Below are 16,163 nucleotides of genomic sequence, written 5' to 3'. Positions count from 1 at the left end.
AATCTGAGACTGGAGGGAAGGACAGAAGGAAGAAGGTTAACATAGACACATTTGTAGTAAGGGAGAGGGTGGGATTTATTAAGGATACACCTCATAGTCATTTTGATTATGATGTAGATGGCCTATTGGCTTGTTTAGAGTGTAGATTTGGATTCAGTTAGGAGCTTTGGGGGTACAGTGGTTTGCGAAGGCAGTCCATGTTGTTGAGTTTCTGTGTAATTTCCATCTCATCACTGCGGGAGTTTTACTCATGCACCCGGAAAGAATTCACTCTGCAGAACAGGCTATCTTAGCACTGAGTGCTTTCAGCTTTTTTTTTTTTTTTTTTTTTTTTTTAAGATTTTATTTATTTATTCATGAGAAGCAGAGAGAGAGAGAGAAAGAAAGGGACAGAGAGACAGAGAGAGAGAGGCAGAGACACAGGCAGAGGAAGAAGCAGGCTCCAAGCAGGGATCCTGATGTGGGACTCCATCCCGGGTCTCCAGGATCACGCCCTGGCCCAAAGGTGGCGCTAAACCGTGGAGCCACCCAGGCTGCCCTACTTTCAACTTTTAAGGAAGCACTCACGTGGTTCACAAGTATCCTCTCTCTAGGCCCTTCTCAGATATCCACCAATCCCCTCCTCCTGCAAGCCTCCTTCTCGCCTTCTCATTCTTCTATTCACTTCAAAAGGTCATTGCAAATTTCCTAAAAATGTATGTAGATCCATGTTTCTGGCCATCTCATTTTCCAGAAAAGTTTGTGAAAACCAGAAGTTCCATTTTAAATTATGCCCAACCTAAAGTAATTCTTTCTAGACTATCTCTCAGGGCTATCTCTTAGCTGGTGACTACAATAGTTTTTCACTCCTGACTGGAGCTAGCTTAATATGCAGAAGAATTTGGAAATTAAAGTTACATTTTTCATCATTTTGTCCTAGAGAACTCTCCCGGAGGCCATAAATATGTACTGAAAGAGAGACATCCATTAGCAAAGTAGGCACAACACATAAAGAATGTGAGCCAATTGCTTCTGCAACTTGTAGATTCATTATTTGTTCAGGACACAGAATTGCTTTTAACACATTTATTTGATGATGAGGTACCACTAGGAACTAGATGAGTTACCCCTAGGTTTTTTTTGTTTTGTTTTGTTTTGTTTTGAGAACCTTTGCCCTTTAATTTACATTTAAAATCAGTTTCTTTAAATATTTTAGTTACAAGTTCTGAATAGTGAAGACCGAGTAGATGCTGCAGGCACTCAGTATCAGCTTCCACCCCCCCCCCCCCCACCCCTCACCCCCAGGCCTTGCTTCTCTGCTCCAGATCCAAAGGGACATTAAGTGGCTCCTGGTGTCAAGTGGCCACCGCCTCAGGCTTGGATGCAGCTAGGATACAAAGTGATGAAGCCCAGCAGCTTTCGTGACAAGTATTTAAACTTGCTCCAGGCAATTCCAATGATTGTATCCAGACCAAACCCAGGTTTAGGGTTTAGTGGATTAATAAAAACCAAACAGTGCATGATGGGAAGCTCAGTTGGCATGTTCTCATGGTGTCCTGTGGTCACGTGGTCCCTCTCTTCATAGTTCCTATTAAAAACCAAAAGCAGTTTCTCAAAATAATACTTTTGACCAAGACGACTTTGCTTTAAAGCCTAAGAGGCTGTCATTGTGATTCTCCTGTTGGGGCCTGGGGGAGGCTTTACAGAACATCGACATATAAAGGCATCATTAGATCAGTTGGATCAAAAGGGCCAAGTGATATCAGCTTCCACATCTGTCATCTAGTCACAAATGCTTCTCTTTTTCTGGGCTCTATTCAAATTTAACAGTTTCTAGATTGTTGGTAAATTGTTTGGGGAAATATGACCAAATGTAGTTTTCTGTTACCCCTAAAATCTGAAAACATCCACCAAGTGACTGATGTATATCACTTTTAGGAGCAGTTAATGCAACTAATCTTACATGATAAAGAGGTAGTAATTCTGCATAACTAAGACCACTGGACCCCAAAACATAACTAAAGTAACAGACCCTGAATTTTCATGAGATTTATTTCTCATTCTTAGTAGAGCATTTAGAGTACTGGACATTTCTTCTCAGCAGGTCCTATCAGTGTGACGTGAGCACATGCATAATCCTGTGGTATGCTGAAATAATCAGTTTCCATTGATTTACTGTGGTGCAGAGTCAGGGACCTGACACAGTTCTGAGGGGCAGGAGACTGATGGGGTATGGCTATAGCTGCCAGGCAAAAGCAAACTTCTTCTGATGTTCTCTACTTGCTGCAATTAAATTATAAAATATGTGATATCCAAAGCTGAATTCCAGGTGCCGGAAGCTGTTCTGGTTTACTCTAGAAAACCAAATAATAAATGGAATATGCCGTGATCACCTGTAATGGGAGTTATTGCCTTATTCAATTTCTGAACAGACTAAATAGGGGACTAAGTGGGGAAATAGAAGAATCCCTGCTTCTGAATTTTTCTGTGTTTGATGGTGGCACTAATATCTGTGATATCCTAAGACTTCCTTGTCTTCGTTTTTGGCAAGGAAGGAGGGCCCCACAAACTGCTACTTGGCACTTCACAGTATCTCTCATTTCACAGAAGGGACAAGCAATGTGGCGGCCATGAGAGTTGCCAAGTAGATCAACACCAACCATACCTTCAGAAATTGGGATGATTAGTACACTCTGGAGTCAGAGGCTGTGACCCAACCTTCTTAAACCAAATCACTCTAATTAACCTTGACTGTGATTAATGGAGCACAATGGCTTCTGGCTGCTGAGCCCCATGGATTACAAACTTTCTTCTCACTGAAGAGTTAGGAACTGACTCAGGCCCAAGAGTTGAGTTAGAGTCCATGGCTTCCCCTCATGGGGACTCAAATAAGTTCCAGTTTTATTTTTCTGTTTCTTTTCTTTTTATGGTGGAGGGTAGGGAGCAGAGCAATGTGGCAGAGATTAAGAAGTTATATAATTTAACTTAGGTAATAAATTAGAGGAATGACACTTCTTTTGGTCTCAGGAATCCCACGGCTGATTAGCCACTAGTTATAGTAAGGTTGAAATGTTCAGCTTACTCTTCTAGGACAAATGCCTGTTACGGAAAGGACACTCACCTTTCCTCTAACAGTTAAGTTCTATTGCTTGGCTTCTTACATTGAGGATCCCATCATCTCCTACTGGAATCAGGAAGCCTATTTGATGGCAGCCTCTCCGTATTGATCCCTGCTCTACAAAGAATAGTCCCCACCACGTTTCTCAAGGAATTTTGTGCTGTTCTCACCAATGTCTTTCTCAATATCCTGGTGAAAAGAATGTTCTCTATTCTCTTTTAGGAAAGATACTTAAAGGGACGAATGAATGGTTTGATGCATTATAAATACATGCCAACATTTATTTCTCCCTAACTCTTAAATAATATTTCACACTGCTGGTGATACCATCCTAAAGGACACTTCTAAAAAAAAAAATTGTGATGATTTTTTGAAGGACACAAGAATGGGGATTGGGAGGGCACTATTTCCATTTAGTAGGCAAGATTAAGGGATTCTAGGCATCCTGAACTATCACAACAAATCCTTACTATAAATATCCTGTGTACCAATAATTTTGTACTACAGTGTACCACAGGTAATTGTGCATGGGAAAACTTAGTTGAGCCTGGGAATTACTTCTTTATCATATAAAAAGTACAAAGTATTTTTTGTACAGTTTTAAAACATTCTGACTTTTCTAAGGAATACAGAAACATATAAATTGAGGAGATACTATAATTTGTTTATGTCCTTAACTTTACTAAGAGTCTTTCACCATTTTGGTAAATCTCATCACTATTAGGCTACTGATTTTATTTGAATTATCATAAAATAATTTCATTAGTTCAAATTTATAGGTGTTATGTCATAAGAATCTATTCATCTATGCATGCTTCTATCTATATCACATAATTTAAATATTCAATGTGCCAATATTCAAGTCAATACTTAATATTAGGTTTTCTAATTTTTTTTAAAGATTTTATTTCTTTATTCATGAGAGACACACACAGAGAGAGAGAGAGAGAGAGAGAGAATGAGGCAGAGACACAGGCAGAGGGAGAAGCAGGCTCCATGCAGGAAGCCCGAGGTGGGACTCGATCCGGGACTCCAGGATCACGCCCTGGGCTGAAGGCATCGCTAAACCACTGAGCCACCTGGGCTGCCCTGTTTTCTAATTTTGAATAAAAATGGATAGTTACTAACATTCTTACTCTAATACAGGAACTCTGAAAACAAAAAAAGCTTAACTTAGCATTTTGCAAAAAGAAAATACAAAAGATCAAATATATGTATTCAGGTTCCCAGATTTAAAGGAGACTGTTTCCCTAGAATATTAAAAATAATCTAGGCATAAGGACAAAGATTTCATTGATTCAAAATAAAAGAATCACAAACATTATAAGACACACAAATTGCTGAAAAATTAATCTTGCCAGCTGTATAAGAAATACAACAATGAAAAAAATCCAAATAAAATCATTCTGTCTATTCCACTGAGGAATTATATTGTTTCAAGATGAAGAAAAATTTAGAAAATCATCTGTGTAATGAACTGCATTCAAGCAAATTTTTATGACAAGTGGATGTGAGCACCTTTTGTGTTAAAAGAAAAAACACTTCCTTAATTGCATATGCGAGGCTTATAAAGAATAAAAGAAAAATCATAGAGGACATGTTATTTTAAGATTACTGATAGCAGCATTTCCACTTCTGTGCGGAAGTAAAATTTGGAAGTACCCTCCTGCTGTAAACAACTAGAAAATTGAACAAAACATAGAAAACAACTGTACTTACAGATTAGAAAGTAGTGCAGTACAGTTGTCCCTGGTAGAAAATAAGTAAATGAGATGAGCTTTATAGTTCTACCAGCTTTTTTCCTAGACAAAACTTCAAGACTATAGGAGAAGAGTGTAAAATTCTAAACATGGTCCATTAGTCTCACTGAGCTGAGAAGACAATGCTCAGATTTTGGGGAGGTGATGGGATCAAGAATTTATAGGATAGGGGGATCCCTGGGTCGCTCAGTGGTTTAGCGCCTGCCTTTGGCCCAGGGCGTGATCCTGGAGTCCCAGGATGGAGTCCCACGTCGGGCTCCCTGCATGGAGCCTGCTTCTCCCTCTGCCTGTGGCTCTGCCGCTCTTTCCCTCTGTGTCTCTCATGAATGAATAAATAAAAATCTTAAAAAAAAAAAAGAATCTATAGGATAGAATGTCAAAAAAGAGGGAATTTTTTAAGTGAGTTACAAAATCTGTCTTTTGAGTCTTTGAACAGTAACCTGTACATACATAGGATGAGACTTCATGAGACTAGAAAAGGAAAAGCATTGGAAAGAAGAATTACTAGAAAAACGTAAGACAAAAACTCTTCAGAGCTCATACAGGGGCTGAGAATCATTTGTGTTCTCACTATCTAGAGTTTAGAGGACTCACTTGATATACAGGGCAGTCAATTGAGACTCAAAAAATGGTCATGACTAAGAAGTGGGGCTAAATAAACAAAGGACACAGGATACTAGAAAAGCTAGAAAAGCCACCCTGGAAAAAGCTAAAAAACAAGCCTTGAATGTATCAAACTGTCTCACAAGTTACTCATCTACCTACGAAAACAAATTCCAACACTAATTAAAGGAATACAATAAAATTAGGCACTCAATAATGTAAAAATTGTAATATCTGGCATCCAGTCAAAAATAGGTAAACAAAGAGATAGGAAAATGTGGCTCATAATAGCAGAAAGTTCATATAATAGAAACAGATACAGAAATGGCAAATATGATAGAATTAGCAGGCAAAAACCTTAATACAGTTATCTTAAGTGTTCTGAATATTCCCAGGGATGTAAATGGACACTTTCACATTCATAATTAAGAGGGAAATGGAATATATGAGAAAAGAAGCTTCTAGATATGAAAAATATAGTATTTGAAAAAAATTTTGCAAGATGAAATTACCAGGAAATTAGACCCTGCAAAGGTAGGCGGGAGGAACAGTGAATCTGAAGTTAAAGCAAGCAAAACTAATCAAAAGGAAGAAAAATGTGTATGTATACACACACACACACACACACACACACACATTTGAAAAAATGATGTCTGAAAGTTTCCAAAGCTAATGAAAACTAAGAACAAGGGCAGCCCGGGTGGCTCAGCAGTTTAGCGCCGCCTTCAGCCCAGGGCCTGATCCTCAAGACCTGGGATCTAGTCCCATGTCAGGCTCCCTGCATGGAGCCTGTTTCTCCCTCTGCCTGTGTCTCTGCCTCTCTCTGTCTCTAATAAATAAATAAAATCTTTAAAAAAAAAAAGAAAGAAGAAAAATAAGAACAAGCATAATTAAGAACACAGAATACTAGCATAGACAAAGAGGGACTTCTAAAATAAAGATGAAGTGTTTTGTTTATCAAAAGTTATAATAATCCTAAATGCATAATATGCTAATATGCTTCTATAGGCTTCAAAAGATGTGAAGCAAAAACTGAATGGACTAAAGTGAAAAGGAAAAATCCACAAGTATAGTTGTCTATTTCAACCTCGTTCTCAGTACTTAAGAGACCAAGTAGAGAGAGAATCAATAAGTTCATAGAAGATTCAAACAACAATATCAATCAACTTGTCTTTATTGACATTTATAGAACAATTTATCCTAAACATCAAATATATATTTGTTTAAAGTTTACATGTAACATACATCAAGATAGCCCATATGCTGGTCAATAAAGTCTCAATTAGTTTAAAAGAATCTCTGAAAATATAGAATTATATTTGAAAACAATTAAGAGAAACAAATAACTACTGCCATTTTTTTGCTTCCTCAAAGTCCATGCTTCTGCACACTGCCTCGTCTAGTAGAGCTGTTACACATACAGATCCATCTCCTCCATCAGAGAAGTGGGATTATGACCAAGACTGAACCATTAAACTACCCTCTCTCTATGGGGACGTGTCCCAAACAAGATCAAAGAAAATTATTATTTGCACATTAGAGGAAAGAGAATTGTGTTTTTTCTAGGATTATTAAAGTAATAAAATGTTTAACTGGAATTTCCAGAGATAATAAGACACAAGAAATGTGAAAATCCCAAGCCAGCTTATTATATAAAGGAAATGGTCAAGGAAAACTTCAACAACACTTTGACCCCTTCACCAGACAAATTCTGTAAAAGTTTTCAAAGTATTAAAAAAAAAAAAAAGGTAGGATGTTGTAATTTCCTCGGAGATCTTTGTTGCCATCCTGTGAGTCCTTAACTCTACCCAAAAGGGAGAAGTCCTTAACTCTACCTAACTCCTTCACTTAGGCCTATGGAGGAGGCTTCCATGGGACCTCTCAAAGAGTTGCCCCAATTGGGAGGCACAGGACTAGTGCTAGATTCACATCTAAGAGCTACATTAGCCTGTGCTAAAAGATAGAGGGAGTTACATTGGGACCACCTGGAACTCTAAGGGTGTAACAAGGTATAAGACACATTGAGTGTCTCTTGTGAACCAAAATGGATCACAGAGAAGAGAGTGGAGGTAGTTCAGAGTTATTCAGGGTCCAGCTCAACATGGTTGCCTGAAAAGGTGAAGAGAGCATAGCAGCAAGAAGTGGGATATGAATACTGGACCTCTAAGGACAGTCAAAGAATTTACTAGCAATGAGCTAAAATCTAGACACATCAACCAGGTTAAAAGAAATTTCAGTGAGCCCCAGTCAAATAAATTAGAAGCACGTGAAGGACAAAAGATTCGGTTTAACCAGCTGCCATATGTGAAGCATGTGAAGACACCCAGCCTTCTAAGAGCTACCCTCACCCCGCTCATCTCTTCTATTCCCTTATATTCATCTTGGAGTGTTTGAAAAAGTAGTTAACCCATGAGGAAAGATGTGAATGAGGAGAAAAGCAGATGACCACACTTTTTTTCCAAGGTGGGCAGTTGCCAACCTCTTGGTAGAAGGGGAAGAGAGGTGGAACGTTTGCAGAAAGATTAAAGAGAGAAACTAAACTCTTGAATAGACACATTCTTATAACCAAATTGAGGCTCTCACGTCACCACACATGACCACAGAACTGCCTATCACTCAGAGTGAGCAGGAAAGTCATCATAGGAGCTAAGTATCCAACCAGAGTAGGAGAAAGTACTGTCACTGAGTAAATTTTAAAGGGAGTCTGCATGACAAAACTGACGTTGTGCTGCACTTAGGTCACAAGCCTTGGGGTTACACTGGCTATAAGGTGGGGTGGCCAAATTCTCTATTACCCAAGCAGGACACTTCTGCGAGTGAAAGGGGAGACCATTCATAGTGCAAGACAATAGTTACAACCTCAGACTGTCCTAAGTGAACCGGGATATGTGATCACTATGGGAACCCTGGACTCCTTGAACTCCCAGCAGACATTCATGGTGTAGAGTCTCCCTGAGAATGAAGCCACCCAGCTGGAGGCAGCACTGGGAAATGGAGGGGCAGAGGTACCACCCTCTGTCCTTCTCATGTGACCAGTTAAATGCTCTTCTGGGCCTTAAACTGGTTTGAGTTCAATGCATATCTCTTTCAACAAATAGAAAACTAATATGTATCACGCTTAGAAACGTTACCCAGAAGTAACTGGTAGTTTACTGTCTTGTTGCTTTCAGTAGCAACTACACTTTAGACCAGGCCTTTAACAAAAATTATGCGTAAACACTGACAAGTCACTAGCATCTGGATAGTGCAATTAACTGTCTTAAGCAACGTTAAAACCCCTTATAATATGAAGCAAAATGATCGCTCTACTTTCTCAGCAATACTGAGAAAAACAGACTGAAGACAAGGTTTTTAAGATTTGGATATTAAAAGGCATGATTAGATGGTAGAGCTGAGGTTGGTTTTAATACAGATAGAATTATTTTCTTTATTGAGGTTTAACTGATGTTCATCTAGAGTAATCTTATTTTCTTTCAGCTCTTAAAAACTCTAATTCTTTATGTAAATTCAATTTAGTTAACATATACTGTATTATTAGTTTCAGGGGTAGAATTTAGTGATTTATCAGTTGTGTATAACACTCAGTGCTCATCACATCAAGTGCCCTCCTTAATGCCCATCCCCCATTTAGCCCACTCCCCCATCCACCTACCCTCCAGCAACCCTCAGTGTGTTTCCTAGGGCTCAGCATCTCGTATGGTTTGCTTTCCTCTCTACATAATGCAGTTTGCACTGATTGCATTTCCCTTGTATATTAACAAATACTTGGGCAGATTTTACCAAACTTTGCATCATTTCTTTTTTTTTTCTTCATCTCTCTTTAATCTGTAATGTGGAAACCACAATTTGCTTATCTGCAAATGGTACTTGGTCCTGGGATGGGGTCCTGCATCAGGCTCCCTGCAGGAAGTCTGCTTCTCCCTCTGCCTATATCTCTGCTCTCTGTGTGTGTGTGTCTCATGAATAAATAAATAAAATCTTTTCAAAAAAATAAATATTTTTAAATTTTCTGCCTACTAGAGAACAGTTTCAGAATAATTCAGTTCTATTCTGTGCAATTTCATATCTTTGTAATAAATTAGTCATAATGAACAAAAATCAGTCATGGCTAGATTTAGTATTGTGGGATGATTTTTATGTTATTCTAAGTAATTATTTAAAATTGGCAATAACTGAGTATCAGAAAGTTCTCATTGTATCCTCACATCTCTTGAACTTCTCAAATTGTACACCCTCAAACAGACTCTTCCAGACTCTTGCTGTTGTTCTTAAAATCCTTTTCTATATGACTATGTCTCAGAGTTTTTAAGGCTGAAGGAGAACTTTTTTTAGAATGGGTTAATATAGTTTCAATTTCCAAATTGAAATTTCCTTAATCCACAGTCTTTTGATGCTTTACATGATAAAAATATTCTTCTTAGACTGTGTACTTAATGAAACATACCTTGATTCAAAGATTTAAAACAAATGTATTTATTTTTTAAGATTTACTTACTTTTGAGAGAGAAAAAGAGAGAGAGCACGAGTGGAGGAAGGGACAGAGGGAGAGGGAGAGACAGAAACCCAAGCCAACTCCCTGCTGAGCACAGAGCCCAGTGCAGGCTCCATCTCAGGACCCTGAGATCATGACCTGAGCCAAAATCAAGAGTCAGCCTTTTAATCGACTGAGCCACCCAGGTTCCCCAAAACAAATTTAAATGTAGGGATTTGAAAAAATATACATATTTTAAGTGTTATGTATGATATCCCAAATATCCCTGTCCATATAGATCTGAGCTCTGCTACTCACCGGCTTGGGGACCTAGGTTTTCTCACCCATAAAGAGGAAACAATAGCCTTTGAAAAATAAGAATAAGATATTTGTGAGGAATAAAAGAGACAATAAGTTAAAAGTATTCAGCAGAGTGCCTAGTAATATATCTTAGTTAATTTGTATCTAGAGTTAATTAAGGCAAACTTTGGTTCTTGGTTTCTTCAACACCATTGACAGTTAGAAATTCGCTGTTTCCATGTTCTAAGCCTTATTTTTTTGAATAAGTTCAATGTGAAACTCTTATCAAAAGACCAGGAAAACTCTTTTATCTATTGCTCAGAAAGGAGGTAAATGAACCACCTAAAGTTGCCCTAAAATTGCAGTTTGTGCTGACATTTGAACAAATGATTAACTTGGACTTAATCCCAAAATGATTTGGGCAGTTTAAATCCCTGTTTTGTGAAGCTTTAAAACATTTATTAAAGGACATGAGCACTGGGGTTAGAAAAATATCCACTTACTGGCATGAATTCAGACCCCAGGAGAAATGAAATCTTTCCCTTAAGTAACGTAAAGGAGGTAAAACCAAATAAGTAGAAACTAAGATGACATTGCTATTTAAAAAAAAAAAAAAAAAAAGCACATTTTGTTATCCCTTTTATGGTTGATAGGAGAATTTGCATCTGTGGCTTAATCTGAATGAATATGGTTCCCAAAATACATAATGTGTATGTCCTCTTAACTATGAAATTCACTTTTTATTTTTTTAACTATGAAATTTAAAAAGCAAACAATAAAAACAAGAGCAAAGGAGCCGTAGTCGAGGAACTTGACGCGGTGCTAAAATTTAGTGATATGGGCAAGACAGTAATATAGGATAAAACCATGCTTTTCAACCCTTGTTACTCATTAGAAATTCCCAGAAGTACTTTTTAAAACTATTTAAGTGCTTTAATCCCTAGCCTATGGTTTATCCATAGACTATGATTTAATTAGTCTCCTTTGTGGCCAAAATATTTATAATTTTTGAAAGCTGTGCAGGTGATTCTTATGAGCACCAGATTGAGAAGCACTGGATAAAGGTTTTTCGGGTCTAATTGCCCAGCTGTCGAGATCCTGGCTCTGTTTTGTACCTGCTGCCATACACCTGAGCAAATCGCTTCACCAATCCCAGATTTACTTTCAATGATACCTAAGTTATTGCTCACTGTTGGGCATGATGCTGATTTTTTCCAATGCTATTTATTTATGAAATATTTCCCTGAAGATATTTAAATAGACAATCCTTCACTGTGACCTGTCAATATCTACATTCCCCAGGCTCCGAGTGCGGGTGGACACTCTCCATCTGTGAAAGCTAGTATTAGAGGTAGTGGTTACCGCTATCTGCTTTGAGCTTTTGGGCAAAATACTACCAACTGTCCACTAATGAACGTGGTACTTTGGTAAGTCGAGTGTTTTGCAACACATGTTATTTACTGTACAAAGGCCTCACTTTCAGCCATTTATTTTATATTTCATAGAACTCAAATGATGACATAAAAATTCACTCCTCATGATTGCAATGACCTATATGTGCCATGGCATCACTTTAGAGTAACCTATAGCTAATTACAAACTAAATGCTAAGGATCAGGTCATTTCTGTCTTTCCCTGCCTCATTTTCCTTTTAGAGATGTGGTAAAAATTATTTGAAGTCTGCTGAAACAAGGTTAATGAAAATTTTAATTAAGTTTAATCTCTGGGTTTAAATATATCTTTTATGTGTAAAACTGTATCAGTAACATACACCGTCTTGTAGACAATATGAATATGTGAATAAAATACTAGAAATCTGTATTTTTCACTAAAATAGAACAAATACTCCAACAAAAGATCATTTCAGTCTCAAACTTGCTTTAACCTTGAGAGATTTGCTACTTGTGTGAATAGATAATAATAATATGTAGTAAATAAATTAATAATCTATTAAAACATATTATTTCTAGCATAGGTGAAAAGATGTTTTGCAATATATTTTATTATGATTTTTACTAATTATTAAGTAATAAGCTAACCCAATAAAGGCCTCAATTTCTATATAAATAAACCTTAATTTCTAAATGCCTCAAGTTGAATCAAAACTCCAGTGCATATACATGGACAAATTGTTTTATCTTCCTAGGACCAGAATTTCCTTATCTGTAAAATAGAGGCACTTATGGTGCTTCCATCATAGAGCTATTGTGATGAATAAATGAGACACCCCATGGAAATATGTATGTACGTGTGGAGGAAAGACTCTAAGGTAGCCCCAGCTTCATGATCCCCACCAAGGCATTCATGGCCTCCAATGGCACCCTCCCCTCTACTGTGGGTGGGAATTGTGACTTGTTTCTGGCTCATTGAGTATAGCAAGGGTAATGAGAATATGTGATTACATGTGTATGATTACATTATATCAGATTGTAACATCCATCTTGAGAGGAGACTCTTCTTTGATGGCTTTGAGGAAGCAAACAGCCAGGCTGGGAAGGTTCACATCTCAAGGAATTGAAAGTATCCTCTGGCCAAGGTATTAGGTATGTACAAATTAGAATTGTTATAGATACTTGATAGGTTGAACTATTTATTAATTGAGATGGAAACCCTTCCCAGAGCCACAGAGATAGCAGACTCCAACTCCTGCAGCACCCTTCCTCCTCCCCTTGTCACCTTCTTCCTGCCACCCTCGGAAAAAAAGAATTCAAAGAAAGAAAACATTTTTTTCTACATGGTAGTGGGAGCAGCATTGCTAATCTCCTCGATGTGAGTTGTTATTTTTTGCTTTGTTTTGTTCTGCTTCCCAGGGAAAAAAATGAAAGGACATCTCTCCTTGGGAGAATCGACACATTGAGAGTAGTATAAGGGTAGACTATCAAAAAGAACCAATGTCCATCTTTGCACATTAGACTGAACAAATCCCCTTCCCACAATCATCTCCTGATCAATGATCTCCACCTCTGTTTTCTGCAGAGCTGAGACACTGCTGGCTAATGTCCTGTGCTGCTCCTGAATCTTCTGTAGTCCTGGGGCATGGTGACAGAGTGGGTGGTGTGGGTCAACTCTTATGGATAAAGTGGAATTTTGCAGTGCAAAGGAACTTGAGTTAAGAGCAGAGAGACATGAAAAGGGAAGAATTGGTGGACAAAAACATGAACTTAAGGCTGGATGTAAAGGCAGGAGTAAAGAAAGTGGTCATGGGGCACATGCCCTCCTTTGAAAGAACAAAAGTCTTTAAGTGTTTTCTTTCTTGAGATTCAAGGGAAAGTGCAAAATAGAATTTTAATCTCTTTCTTCTTAATTTGTATTTCTCTTTTAAATTTACTCTAAACTTTCCAGTAAGACATTCATCTCTCTCTGTAGAGACTGTGTGTTGCTTTTCAGGCTGAAAGGAATAGTATTGGGAAGAAGGAGGATGAGAACAAGTGAGAACCTCAGTCATGGACAGCTATTTTCTGGGTTTTGGGAGAGATACCCTGCTCCATTAGAGCCATCACAATTAGATTTAGACAAATGATGACAATTAGTCATCACAATTTAGAAATATTAGATTACTACCCCAAATCACAGAATTGGTGACTAAAGAACCTGGACCTAAGCCCTTCTAAATCTAAGTCCAGCCTCATACTTAACCTAAAAATGTTTTTCACTTCAACATATCATTAGAGTTGAATTGTGTCCTCCCAAAATTCCTATGTTGAAGTACCCCCAGTACCTGAGAATCTGTGTTTGTAAACCAGTCCTTTAAAGAAGTAACTCGGTAAAGTGAGGTCATATGGGTGGGTCCTAATCCAATGACCGGCATCCCTATAAGAAGAGATTAGGATACAGACACACACAGAGGAAAGACCATATGAAGACACAGGGGGGAAATGGAAGCCAAAGGGAGAGGTCTCAGAAGAAAACAACCCTCCCAACACCTTGATCACCGACTTCTAGCCTCCAGAACTGTGAGGAAAATATTTCTGTTGTTTAAGTCACCTGGTGTGTGGTATTTTGTTGTGACAGCCTAGCAGACTAGTACACATTTTATTTGGGCTTGCCACTTTCCTGAGACAGAATGAAGACAACAAAAGCAATATTCACCCTGCGGAGTATTTTTCTAGGTGATTTAGTTTTAGAAATATGTGGGAATCAACATCGTAAGGGAAATACTGATCTGATCTTTGACTATGGCAACTAACAATTGATTTCTCCTTTTTCTTTTCTGTGATTAATTTATTTTTCCTCAGCAAAAAAAAAAAAGTAATTTAGCACAAAGTGCATTTTAAACACACAGCAACAGCATTATAAATCTTGCTTTAAAAAAAAAAAAATCTTGCTTTAAGCTGGGTCTGCACAATGCCCAGCCAGTGCTCCAAATCCTACTTTTACTGAAGCAAGCAGCGTATCATAGCAATGTCACACAATACAAAATCGATTCTCAGAATGTGTGTCCAATGTATTAGTTTTATGGCTTTCACACAAACTTGGGGTGAGAATCAGTTTTTCAAAAACTGTTAGGTCATCAAATGAGAAAGGTTTGATTCAAATATATTTCCATGAAACACCTTTAGTTAGATGGAGAGAACATGTGCTTTATTCTAGGAATATAATCATTTCTGCTGCAATGCTTATTTTAAAAACGTGAGTGTTCCAACATGACTGACATGTTAGGGAACAAGTGGGACACAACATTAATTTCAAGTTTGCTTATGCACAGTCTAGTCCATAAGAAAAACTAGACGAACACAGAAAACTGTATCTTGCTGAAGAAAACTGTGGAAATACACACACACTTGCACATACTCAGATCTCTGAACATCAACCAGTTAGCATCATTCACTGCATGTTATGAGCCACATCCATCCACATCTGGTGTTAGAATCTTCTGTCCAATTTGAGATAACCCTCTTCCACCACTTCACAATAACGCACATGCCTTTCAACGCCCACTTGTATACAAGCATACTTTGGGTCTTTTTCAGGGTAAAGTGATGAATTTACCATAATATCTATGAATTTCTTAACCATTTAGTACATATAAAACTGTGCTGCCATTTTATCAGGTCCTTATCTTTTGATTCATATATGTCACTAACAAAGTTTTTGAGGGGTGTGGCCCTAGCCTCATTTTCTTGATAATCTCTGTTATCAAGCATGATTTTATAGCATGATTTTGCATAGTGCTGTGAATTTTAGGAATATATATGTTATATTAGAGCAATAATAACTGGCCCTTGAATAGACACAAATCCTGCCCTCTGGAAGTCTTTATCCATTGTTTTTCATGCTGGATAGCCCAACCTTCTGGGAGTTTGTTCTATGTCCATAATCCTCCTCAGCCAAGTCTCAAGTAGATACAAGTAGTCTATGCCCTCCTTAGAGACCAACAGCTAATAGCTGTTTCCTGCCCAGGGGGATGATGCTGCATTAAAAAGAAACAATCTAGTGTACCAGAGTAGGGAAATATGACATTTCCAGCCTATGTTATAGATGCACCCCTGAACAGCGAGGCATGTTCAATTAGAAGGTGAGAAAAGCGTATCAGGCAGACATAAACATTAATTACCATAGTCACTAAAGCTGGGTGTGTGTCTTGACCCAACATCAGAGCCAAGTCTCACTATTTTATCCTGAGCTTCTTTAAATCCTTGTGATTCTCCAAGAATGTATGAGAACAAGTGATCTCATTCATGGATAATGCCTCTTCCCCTCACCTTATGCCAACTCAGCTGGTTCTGTGCTAGACTTGTCTACCTTTGTTTAAGAGGCCAGTGGAAGTCAAGACATCTTTTCTTCTAAACCATCCTGCTCCTGTAACTGGAGGTCCAGGTGTTTTTCTTTACAAACTCTACCTGTAATAACATGACTTTATTTGCCACAACACCTTCCTATTGTGCTCATAATTTAATATCCCAACCAATAACTACGTTTCTCTTATTAATCC

At 38.0% G+C, this 16,163-nt stretch overlaps 1 long non-coding RNA gene across 1 annotated transcript in view; it reads right to left on the bottom strand.

Moving 5' to 3' along the window:
* Positions 1-1,245: 1,245 nt before the first annotated feature.
* The window catches only part of LOC112654411 (uncharacterized), a 73,888-nt gene continuing 58,970 nt past the window's right edge, over positions 1,246-16,163 (bottom strand). The window contains exon 7 of the long non-coding RNA XR_003133019.3: positions 1,246-1,567. This is a non-coding gene — a long non-coding RNA (uncharacterized LOC112654411). The remainder of the gene's footprint in view (positions 1,568-16,163) is intronic.

This window comes from Canis lupus, chromosome 15 (genome assembly GCF_003254725.2).
Source record: "Canis lupus dingo isolate Sandy chromosome 15, ASM325472v2, whole genome shotgun sequence".
In the NCBI taxonomy this organism is placed as follows: Eukaryota; Metazoa; Chordata; class Mammalia; order Carnivora; family Canidae; genus Canis; species Canis lupus.
The sequence above is the reverse complement of the archived record's forward strand: the minus strand, read 5'-3'. Positions and strand labels throughout refer to the sequence as shown.